Genomic DNA, 13,003 nt, shown 5'->3' with positions numbered 1-13,003 from the left:
CAGAGCTGTGAGACCCATGTCACAGACACAAACTTCTCAAACAAACTAGAGAAAACGCTGGGATTTACCTGGGAAAATTAAATCAATGTACACTTTTTCCAATCCCTACGACACATTTTTCAATACTTGGGTCACTTTTTTAAAACTCTTCACACACTTTTTCACACAAATTCACACAACTGAATTTCAGCTTGGCACAGCAGTTATTTTAGTGTTCAAAATGCACTAAAACTACCAAAAAGGATTCTGAGGATTCAAAGGAATCACCCAAAATTTCAATATGGTAATACTGCCGAAATGTAGCAAATTGTTTTTTTTTTATTTATTAATTTTAGTTAAGTTTTGAACATAAGTTAGGGAGTTTTGAAAAGAGAATCAAAAATTTTTCAAATTGGCCTATACAGTTCATAATGTTTTGGTGGTGTTTGTGTTGAAGTGAGAAAATAATTCTTATAAATCGAAAGATGTCGCCATTGAATGTATTTTATGCCAAATCAATGATAAATTATGACTTTAGATGGCCCCACTTTATATTAGGGGGCCTTAACTACTATGTACTTAAATAGGTACAATGTACTTATTGTGTTCATATTGTGTTGCAAAACACTTTTGCTGATATTGAGGTGGGATACGGGTAGGGTTAGGGGCATGTGTGGTTGTATTGGTAAGTTTAAAGGTAGGGTTAGATGTAAGGGAAGTGTCAACAGTGTAATTACAAATGTAACTACAGAAATTAATTACAGATGTAATTACATGCCGGTATATTTAAAAATGTAAGTACAATGTAAAGACATGTATGTACACAATAAGTGCATTGTATCAAATGGATAATTAAAATGTTAGTACATAGTAGTTAAGGCCACCTAATATAAAGTGGGTCCCTTTGGATTTTAAGATTTTATATTTCAGTATAATTCCTGCAGAAATGAGTTGATCATCGTTCTGACTTGAATGTGTTTGATCAGTTCTGAAAGCAGCTACAGAAGCAGAAACTTTCGTTTCACAACTCGTGGTCAGTCTACCTCAGATGTTTTAGACATTATGGCTGATAATCTAAATCCTTATGGAGAAAAATCAATGGGAGTTTTACTTCCTGTTTGCGTCTGTAGATTTCTCATAAATTCATCAAAAGTTTACATTATAAATGCAATCGCAAGCGATCGCTGTCTGCACCCTGTCATCATCAACACAAAGCTCTCGCTCTTCTTCACCAAATTCTGCCTCATTAGCAATTGGCAAAAACTGTAATCGACAACTATTTTGATAATCGATTTGTCGGCTTGAGTAATTTTTTAAGACAAAAGTAAAATTCTTTGATTCCAGCTTGTTTAATGTGAATATGTTCTAGTGTGTTCTCTCATATGTGACAGTAAACTGAGTTGTGGACAAAACGAGACATTCGAGGACGTCATCCTGGGCTTTTGGGAAACACTGATCCACATTTTTCGGACATATTATAGACCAAACAACTAATCGATTACTTGAGAAAATATTCAACAGATTAATCGACTATGAAAATAATCCCAAATCTAATCATTATGTACAAGTGCATTGCATTGGAACCCCTGGATATAAGCCTCCCCTCTCTATCTCTCTTAAATATTTTTGTTCTCTCTGAGAACAATAGCTATCATCAGGATACGCTATACACTGGTAGGCAGTGGCCCACCTTACCGTGACCACGATGCGGTGACCCAGAATTGATAGTTTACCCACCTCTTTTTTTACCACTACACCTCTGGTTTTAGTGCATTTTGAACACTAAAATAACTGCTGTGCCAAGCTGAAATTCAGTTGAAGTCAATGATGAAGTCAATGATGAAGTCAATGATGAAGTCAATGATGGCGCCGAGGACGGCCGCAACGTCGCAAGCTCTGCTGAAGCATTGTAGTTTTTTGTTTGTTCTGTTTATAGTTTTTGTGTTTTTTGTCTTGGATGTTGTCTGCCTTACTACGTACGACAGACAGACACTTTTGGACATTGGTTCGGCAATCGCACACCGAAAACCGGACTTTAAATTCATCAACGACGACACGCCGTTTACAAACACAGCAGCGGAACCCTTTGTCTGGGTGGCCCGGCCGCGGAGACGCGGCCGGAGAAGGGGCTGTAGAGCTGGCGTACTCGTCAGATTAAGACGCCGCGCAAACCGACCCCCGCTTCCCAGTATTTTACTGGCAAATGTTCAGTCTCTGGACAATAAACTCTGCGAGCTGAGAGCGCGGATCTCTTTCCAACGAGACACGAGGGACTGCTGCATTATCTGCCTTACAGAAACTTGGATGTCCGCTGAGATTCCAGACTCAGCCATCGAAACCACGGGGTTCTCCGTGCATCGGATGGACAGAGAAAAAGATCTCTCCGGGAAAAGCAAAGGCGGGGGTGTGTGTTTTATGATCAACCGATCCTGGTGTGATCAGAGGAACGTACACTCTATCAAGTCTTTCTGCTCTCCTGATCTGGAATTTCTCATGGTTCTGTGCCGACCATTCTGGCTACCGAGGGAATTCACCGCGGTCATCATCACAGCGGTGTATATTCCCCCACAAGCCGACACAGACCGGGCACTAAAGGAACTGTATAGGTCAGTGAGTGAGCAGGAAACCGCGCATCCTGAGGCTGCGTTTATTGTGACCGGGGACTTTAACAAAGCCAACTTCAAGCGCATCGCACCCAAATACCACCAACATGTTAGCATCAACACGCGAGGGAACCGTGTTTTAGACCACTGCTACTCCCCCTTCAAGGAGGGTTACAAGTCCCTCCCTCGCCCACCATTCGGCAAATCAGATCACGCGTCCATTCTACTTTTGCCCGCTTACAGGCAGAGACTGAAACAGGAAGCACCCGCCCTCAGAACCATCCAGTGCTGGTCAGACCAATCGGACTCTATGCTACAGGACTGTTTTGATCACGCGGACTGGGAGATGTTCCGGTCGGCCTCTGATGACGACATCGAGGTCTACGCTGATAGCGTAACGTGTTTCATCAGGAAGTGCGTAGATGACGTTGTTCCGACCAAAACAATTCGGCTGTACCCAAACCAGAAGCCGTGGATAAATGGGGATGTTCGCGCGGCACTCAATGCGCGGACCTTCACTTTTAACTCTGGTAATGCGGAGGAGCATAAACAAGCAAGTTATGCCCTCCGGAAAACAATCAAAGCAGCAAAACGCCAGTACAGGGACAAGATTGAAGGACAGTTCAACACCACCGACTCCAGAAGCATGTGGAGGGGAATTAACACCATCACAGACTATAAAGGGAACACAAACTCCACCGTGAACACCGCTGCCTCTCTCCCGGACGAGCTCAACACCTTTTATGCTCGCTTTGAGGGAAATAACACCGCCCTCACGGAGAGAGAGCTCGCGGCTGAAGATACAGAGGTTAGTGCACTCTCCGTATCTGAAGCGGATGTTACCCGATCCTTCCGGCGGGTGAACGTCCGAAAAGCTGCGGGTCCAGACGGGATTCCCGGCCGCGTCATCAGAGCGTGCGCGCGCCAACTGGCTGGAGTTTTCACGGACATTTTTAACCTGTCCCTCTCCCTGTCTGTGGTCCCCACATGCTTCAAAACGTCCACCATTGTTCCTGTACCTAAGCAGTCAAAAACACTCTGCTTAAACGACTGGCGTCCTGTTGCTCTGACCCCCATCATCAGCAAATGCTTTGAGAGACTAGTCAGAAACCACATCTGCTCTGTTCTCCCCCCCTCACTGGACCCACTGCAGTTTGCATACCGCAAAAACCGCTCCACTGATGATGCCATTTCATCAACAATTCACACTGCTCTCTCCCACCTGGAAAAGAGGAACACATATGTGAGAATGCTGTTTGTAGACTACAGCTCAGCATTCAACACCATTGTGCCCTCCATACTTGACATTAAACTCCGGGCTCTCGGCTTAAACAGCTTGTTATGCAGCTGGATCCTGGACTTCCTGTCAAACAGACGCCAGGTGGTCAGAATGGGCAGTAACATCTCCTCACCACTGACTCTCAACACTGGAGCCCCTCAGGGCTGTGTTCTCAGCCCACTCCTGTACTCTTTGTACACACATGACTGTGTGGCAACCAGTGTTGTGCGTGAACGAGTTCAAAAGAACGCGTTCATTGAACACGCTCATTTTTTCGTGAACGTTGAACTGAACGCAACACATTTTTTAATAAAGAACTTGAACGTGAATTAGTTCACATTATGTGTCATGAACGGCAGACATCACTGTAAATGAACGTTGGAATTTGTTTTCCATTGAAAACTGAGTGACATCTGTTTTCTCTTTTGAAACGCAACGAGAGAAAGTTCCTCCCTCCTGTATTCCCGCGGGTGCCGCTTAAATCATGTATCACCAGACAGAAATGGTTTTGACATTGTGTGCGCAATGCATTGCGGGCAACGTAGTGTCCGGCTGAGAATAGTTGAATAGCATACTGGCTTCCGCACAACGTTACCCGTGATGAAATGCAGCAGAGCGGGGTAGGCATAGCAACGCCGCGTAGCAGGCAACGACGAGAGCGCGGAGGGCTAGAGGAGCGAGAGAGAGAGAGAGAGAGAGAGACAGACCAAAGACGAGAGTGAGAGAAAGCGCTGCAATTTAAAAAAAAATGGCTAGTGGAAGTTTTTTGTGCCTTTGAGTTTTGCCTTCATTACCTTCATTCAAGAGTTTTGCTCATTTCATACACACACATATGTAGGCTATATATAATATCATATATATCAAATAATATATACATATTTCATATTATATATTCTTTTTTTAATTAAATGCTGGTAGATTTCATTGCACTAAGTATATAACTGGTCTACCTTGTCTGTACTGCTGCAAGTTTCATCACCTGGTAAGAAACCCACAATTGCAGTGTCATGAGCAAATGTCTACAATGAGCAGCTTCAAGGAACGTATAGTGATTTCTAGCTCGTAGTGTGAAAAAAAGTATTTATTTGAATATCTCACGAAAAAAGTAAAATGAACTGAACTTTGAACTAGTTCAGAATTAAAATTGTGAACTTTGAACGTGAACTGTTCACTTTGAGCATGTATGAACTGAACTTGAACTAGTTCAGAAAAGCTGTGAACTGGCACAACACTGGTGGCAACCCACAGCTCCAACACCATCATCAAGTTTGCTGACGATACGACGGTGGTAGGTCTCATCACTGACAATGATGAAACGGCCTACAGAGAGGAGGTGCACACTCTGACACGATGGTGTCAGGAGCACAACCTCTCCCTCAACGTCAGCAAGACCAAGGAGCTGGTGGTCGACTTCAGGAGGAATGAGAGAGAACACCGCCCCATCACCATCGATGGAGCACCGGTGGAGAGAGTCAGCAGCTTCAAGTTCCTCGGTGTCCACATCACAGAGGAACTCTCATGGTCCGTCCACACCGAGGCCGTTGTGAAGAAGGCTCATCAGCGCCTTTTCTTCCTGCGACGGCTGAGGAGGTTTGGAATGAGCCGCCACATCCTCACACGGTTCTACACCTGCACCATAGAGAGCCTGCTGACTGGCTGCATCACCACCTGGTACGGCAACAGTACCGCCCGCAGCCGCAAAGCCCTGCAAAGGGTAGTGCGCACGGCCAGCTGCATCATCGGTGGTGAGCTTCCCTCCCTCCAGGACATTTATGTCAGGCGGTGTGTGAAGAGAGCTCAGAGGATCATCAGAGACTCTAGCCACCCGAACCATGGGCTGCTCTCACTGATGCCATCAGGCAGACGGTACCGCAGCATCAGATCACGCACCAGCCGACTCCAGAACAGCTTCTTCCCACAAACAATCAGACTCCTTAACTCTTGACCCATCAGGATCATAACACACACTGGACAGAATATCACTCAGCACAACCCACTGTAGATAAACACACATTATATACACATTTATTTATCATACAGCATCTATTGCACTTTGGATTTCAATTTTTCAATCTGTGAATAATATTTTATACTGTACATTGTATATTATTATTACTATTATAGCGTAATGTATATTGTTTAGTGTATGTTTAGTGTATATTGTTTAAAGTATATGTATATTGTAAGTATGTGTATATTGTTTAAAGCTGTGAGAACTACACTCACATTGTGTAAATTATTTATTGTTTATTGTAGAGTCTACTGTGCTGTGAGTAATTGTGGGCGCATCAGTGTAATCTGATGCTGCTTTAAATGTTGTACATGTCATGTCATGACTACCATGTTGCTCGGAACTGCACCTAAGAATTTCACCTACTGTTGCACTTGTGCATATGTAGAGTGACAAATAAAGTGATTTGATTTGATTTTGATTTGATTTTGTGTGAATTTGTGTGAAAAGGTGTGTGAAGAGTTTTAAAAAAGTGACCCAAGTATTGAAAAATGTGTCGTAGGGATTGGAAAAAGTGTACATTGATTTAATTTTCCCAGGTAAATCCCAGCGTTTTCTCTAGTTTGTTTGAGAAGTTTGTGTCTGTGACATGGGTCTCACAGCTCTGTAAGGCTTGTTCCTCACCTGTGAGACAATGGCTTTGGCCTTTCCTGTATTCATATGTAAATGGAGTTTGGGGGATGTGTAAGCAAGCTGATCTACACTAGGCTAAATACACGCATGAGTTTTTTCAGTTGTCTCTTGTGACTTTCTCACTGCAACCGAACATTACTTTGGAGTTTTTGCAGAAATATCTTTGCCATTGTGCCTGTTATTTCATAAAGAAACCTTACAGCAGCCATTTACAGCAGCCACAGTGCTGTAACACCACAGAATTCTGGGTCTTTGTTTGAGTCTGTTTGACGTCTATCTCTCAGCTACAATCGCTAGGACACCTTTCAAAGCAAAGCAGTTAATTTCACGTTCAAAATGTGCTAAAACTACCAAAACACTTCATTGATGTCTTAAATCAACTCATTCTTCCAGAACACAATGAGGATTCACCCAACATATACACTTTTAACTCCTACAACAAAAAACACTAACAACAGTCAGCATTATAGTATATTTTTTTGCTGTTAACTTCAGTTTATGTCACATGGTCCAAGTTTACATTAAAGTACACACGTTTTCTCCTTTTGTAAACAATAGATTATTTTTGTAAAACAATAGATCTGTATGGATTTATTTATACCAGGCTCGATCAATCTCAGCATAATAAAGCAAGATATGCCATATGTAATTCTCAAGTTTACTTCTTTTTCCACTGAATTATATGCTATCAGAAGAGAACTGTCCGTTTTCTTCCACGTGTGTGAGTGTTATGAGTCAGAGATCGCATTCGCTCTGGATCGGTCAATTATATTACAATCATAAATCACTAGAAATAATGCATGTCTGCCTATTATATAATTATAGCAAGTCCTCGATGATGGTTTGAGTGGCGTTCGGTGTTAAACCTTCATTCATCAATGATTCACCTAGCTTTGTCGCGTTCAGTGTGAAATGGCCGTAACAATTTTTTTTGGATAGTATTAAAGCATCAAATATTGTAAACCCTCGTGACCTGCGTGAGACGTACTGGTATAAATATTATAATTATTCTTGGAGTACTCCTTTATTGCACAATGCACATTTCTTAATGATGGCTGTTTCGCAATTCTGGGAATGCAAAGAAGGGACTTGTGTTTTCGTGGAGACCAGTCTTGCTATGTGATCTACTTTTGTGCATCCTCTGTACATGTGATTTTGAGTATTGTAATTGAACTTCGACAGTTGCTGATGACGTACAGCAGAAACACAAGGACGCAATATCACTAAACAACGCTTTTGCGAAACATCCATTAAGTATATTTAATCATGGGCGTCGGAACCATTGTATGTAGGTGGGACAAGACCCACCCACTTTTTACGATCAATGATATTGGACCCACTCACTTTTATCGTCTCTAACATTCAGCACATGTCTGTTTACCTAATCCTAATCGATAAACACTTATTATTAAACACATATTAGACGCTTTATTTCCACTTTTCTAATATTTTCTTAATTTGTATTGAAAATAAATGCCTTTCCGATTTGATATGTGATGGGAAAACGGAGAAGATTGATTTCGGCGAAAGCCGGACTCGAACCGCGGGTCGATTTGTGTCAAAACTAGAAGCCGCGCGTCTTACCCCTACACTACTGTCGCTCTCAATGAAATGGCGATTGATTTACGTAATTTTGTCTTTTCGACCTATACGTTTACCAAGTAAAGCTGTATATTTGTACTTAATGTAATTGGCATCTACTCCAGTAAAAAATTTCTGAGGACCCACCCACATTTTTTTTGCTTCCGACGCCCATGTATTTAATTGTGCTAAAATCACACTATTGCAAGTATACTTTAGGTTCACTTTAAATATCTCACATTTATAGACTGATATTATAATGTGATCCCTTACTAATAGTGATATTACAGGGTTTTTTAAACATCTGCTAGGACACATTTCTGAATACTCATCACTTTTTCAAAACTCTTCACTCAGGGATCACATCAGCCTATGTGGCTAAACTGTGGATCATTTATTTGCTTTGGCACAAAATGCGTTCAATGACGACATCTTTCAATTTACATTCATTCTTTTCTCAATTAGATACAAACGCCAGCAAAACTTTATGAACTATAATTGCTAATTTGAAGGTTCACACTTTCTTTTTTAAACTGTTCAACTTATGTTCAAAATTTTAACACAAAAATGAATAACACAGAAATTTGAAACCCCTCTTTAAATGCTTGCTATGGATGCGAAAAATGCAGAAAACTGAACCTGATCAGATTTTTTTTTTTGATGAAGGAAAGTTTCAGAGGCTGTGTGTAAACGTGCTTGATCTTTTTTTTTACGTGTGAAAATTTCGGTGTGCGAGGATATTTAGTCATTACCATCTATATAAAAGGGGAAAACTTAGGAACAATTTTATACTGTAATGTAAACATGGACCATGTAACATAAACAATAATGAAAAAGCAGTAGAGAGTCAAACTTGAGTCAAACTTGTTTTGTAAAGAAATTTTATATTTTTTATTTAAATTTAATATACACTGTATAATGATTTTGGAGGTCAAAACTCAGTTGTGTGTTGATTGTTGAGTTGAAAATCTTCGACTAAAGTGTCAATGTTAAAAGACATTCAGTTCACATAATTTAAGTGAGACGGATGAACATTTTCATGCAAGTCACCAAAAAATTTAGTTCTGACCTTCAAAATCTCTCCAGTGTGTTTGTGATGGCAAGAAATGGCAAAGCAATCAAACAGGCGTTGTGTTTTACCATCCAATGTTCACTGTATAAAGTGTGACCTGCAATTGTTTCCTTAAAGAGTGATTTCTGCTTGATTTAAAACATAAAACACCAATACTTACCATAAAAATACACTATAATAAGATTTTGGAGGTCAAAACTCAGTTGTGTGTTGATTGCTGACTTGAAAATCATCATTTGGTTAAATAACTAAAGTGTCAATGTTAAAAGTCATTCAGTTCACATAATTTAATTGAGACGGATAAACATTTTAATGCAAGTCACCATAAAATTGAGTTATCTCAATATATACAGTGAATATCTACAGTGTGTTTGAGATGAAGAAATGACAAAGCAAACACACTGGGGTCGTGATTTACTATCTAACAGGGGACCGAGTCATTGTGTTTAACATAATCATTATTCAAAGAGGATCTGCAATTAATACATTAGAGAAATATTTCTGCTTGATTTAACTCTTAAAACTCAGTTATTGCTATAAAAACTCTAAATCTCTACAGTGTGTTTGAGATGAAGAAATGACAAAGCAAACACACTGGTGTCGTGATTTACTATCTAACAGGGGACCGAGTCATTGTGTTTAACATAATCATTATTCAAAGAGGATCTGCAATTTATACATTAGAGAAATATTTCTGCTTGATTTAACTCTTAAAACTCAGTTATTGCTATAAAAACTCTAAATATCTACAGTGTGTTTGAGATGGCAAGAAATGACAACGCAAACACACTGGTGTCGTGATTTACTATCTAACAGGGGACCGAGTCATTGTGTTTAACATAATCATTATTCAAAGAGGATCTGCAATTAATACATTAGAGAACTATTTCTGCTTGATTTAACTCTTAAAACTCAGTTATTGCTATAAAAACTCTATATCTCTACAGTGTGTTTGAGATGGCAAGAAATGACAACGCTAACACACTGGTGTCGTGATTTACTATCTAACAGGGGACCGAGTCATTGTGTTTAACATAATCATTATTCAAAGATAATCTGCAATTTATACATTAGAGAAATATTTCTGCTTGATTTAACTCTTAAAACTCAGTTATTGCTATAAAAACTCTAAATCTCCACAGTGTGTTTGAGATGAAGAAATGACAAAGCAAACACACTGGTGTCGTGATTTACTATCTAACAGGGGACCGAGTCATTGTGTTTAACATAATCATTATTCAAAGATGATCTGCAATTAATACATTAGAGAACTATTTCTGCTTGATTTAACTCTTAAAACTCAGTTATTGCTATAAAAACTCTAAATCTCTACAGTGTGTTTGAGATGGCAAGAAATGACAACGCAAACACACTGGTGTCGTGATTTACTATCTAACAGGGGACCGAGTCATTGTGTTTAACATAATCATTATTCAAAGATAATCTGCAATTTATACATTAGAGAAATATTTCTGCTTGATTTAACTCTTAAAACTCAGTTATTGCTATAAAAACTCTAAATCTCCACAGTGTGTTTGAGATGAAGAAATGACAAAGCAAACACACTGGTGTCGTGATTTACTATCTAACAGGGGACCGAGTCATTGTGTTTAACATAATCATTATTCAAAGAGGATCTGCAATTAATACATTAGAGAAATATTTCTGCTTGATTTAACTCTTAAAACTCAGTTATTGCTATAAAAACTCTAAATCTCTACAGTGTGTTTGAGATGGCAAGAAATGACAACGCAAACACACTGGTGTCGTGATTTACTATCTAACAGGGGACCGAGTCATTGTGTAAATCATAAATAAATCAAAAGTGGTTTGTTTAAAAAAACTCAAAAATGTATAAGGTGGTAAGTTGGGCCTTTTACACCCCATTTTACATGGGGCAAAAGTCACGCATTATTTATACAAATACTTGAGCTAAAATGTTTTTTTTTAATAATGTCTTAACACTTGTTTAAAAGAATAGTAAAGTTTGTACTATTTTCTGTTTATTTTGATAAATACAATAATATTCAATGAATATAGGCTACTGTCATTAAAATGTTAAAATAAAAAATACAAAAACAAAACTTCTAATTACATTCTGGTTGTTTAGATTTTTAAATCCTTTTTTCTTGGATTCTGTGTAGAATTTAATTGTAATGTAATGCAAAGTTTGAAACTAGTCAGGGTATCTAGTAAAGCGATGTAATGCTTGTTTCTTTAGTAAGCAGCCTGTTAAACAGCAGAGTCTCTCTGGGACAGCAGGCCATTCAAACAATAGAGGAGTGTGTGTGAACGACGTGTGTTTAAGAGCCCTTACAGTTCCTGCTCCAGCCTACAGGGGAGCTGCTGAGTATGACCTTAAACACACACACACACTTAGGTCCCCACCTGGTCATAAGTTTTAAAAAAATTACCAGAGTGTTTTTACTTAATTTTCACATGATTTAAACACACACACTTGTAGGTCCCCACTTGGTCAAAAGTAAAAAAAATCACCAGAGCGTTTTTTTAGTGTTTTTACTTGATTTTAACATGATTTAAAGCATGACCAACAGGGGACCTGAAAAATGTCCCCTCTTGGCTCAGAGGTCCCCTGTTAGTGAGTGTGTTACGACACCAAGGTCCCCTGTTAGATAGGTAGACAAGTACACACACACACACACTCTCTCACACACTCACTCACACACTCATACACACACACACTCACACGTGCACACACTCACTCACACATACACATACACACACACACACACACACACACACACACACACAGACACACTCACACACAGAGAGAGAGAGAGAGAGAGAGAGAGAGAGAGAGAGAGAGACACTCTCTCACACACTCTCACTCACTCACACACACACACATGCACACACTCACTCACTCACACACACACACACACACACACACACACAGAGAGAGAGACACACACACACACACACACACACACACACACACTCACTCACTCACTCACTCACTCACACACTTACACTCACACTTACACACTCACACAAACACACACTAACACACACAAACACACACACACACACACACACACACACACACAGAGAGAGAGACACACACACAGACACACTCACTCACCCACACACACACACACACACACACACACACACACACACACACACACACATAAACACACACACACTCAGACACACACACACTCACTCACTCACTCACTCACTCACTCACACACACTTACACACTTACACTCACACTTACACACTCACACAAACAAACACACACTCACACACACACACACACACACACACACACACACACACACACACACACACACAAGCACACTCACACAAACACACACAAGCACACACACACACACACACACACACACACACTCACTCACTCACACACACACTTACACTCACACTTACACACTCACACAAACACACACTCACACACACAAACACACACACACACACACACACACACACAGAGACACACACACACACACACACATAGATACACTCACTCACCCACACACACACACACACACACACTCAGACACACACACACACACTCACTCACTCACTCACACACACACACTTTCACACTTACACTCACACTTACACACTCACACAAACACACACTCACACACACACACAAGCACACTCACATAAACACACACTCACTCACACACCCACACATAAACACACACACACACTCAGACACACACACACTCACTCACTCACTCACTCACACACACTTTCACACTTACACTCACACTTACACACTCACACAAACACACACTCACACACACACACAAGCACACTCACATAAACACACACTCACTCACACACACACACAC

The 13,003-nt window shown here is 40.2% G+C and overlaps 1 protein-coding gene across 1 annotated transcript in view; it reads right to left on the bottom strand.

The window, feature by feature from the left end:
• Positions 1-13,003, bottom strand: part of LOC307134786 (laminin subunit alpha-2-like) — a gene marked incomplete at both ends in the record, with an annotated part of 100,668 nt that overhangs the window by 24,765 nt on the left and 62,900 nt on the right. The gene's annotated exons all lie outside the window — the stretch shown is intronic.

Source organism: Gobio gobio, assembly GCF_949357685.1.
Source record: "Gobio gobio genome assembly, chromosome: 12".
In the NCBI taxonomy this organism is placed as follows: domain Eukaryota; kingdom Metazoa; phylum Chordata; class Actinopteri; order Cypriniformes; family Gobionidae; genus Gobio; species Gobio gobio.
Note: the sequence above shows the minus strand (reverse complement) of the source record. Positions and strands in the feature narration are given on the sequence as shown.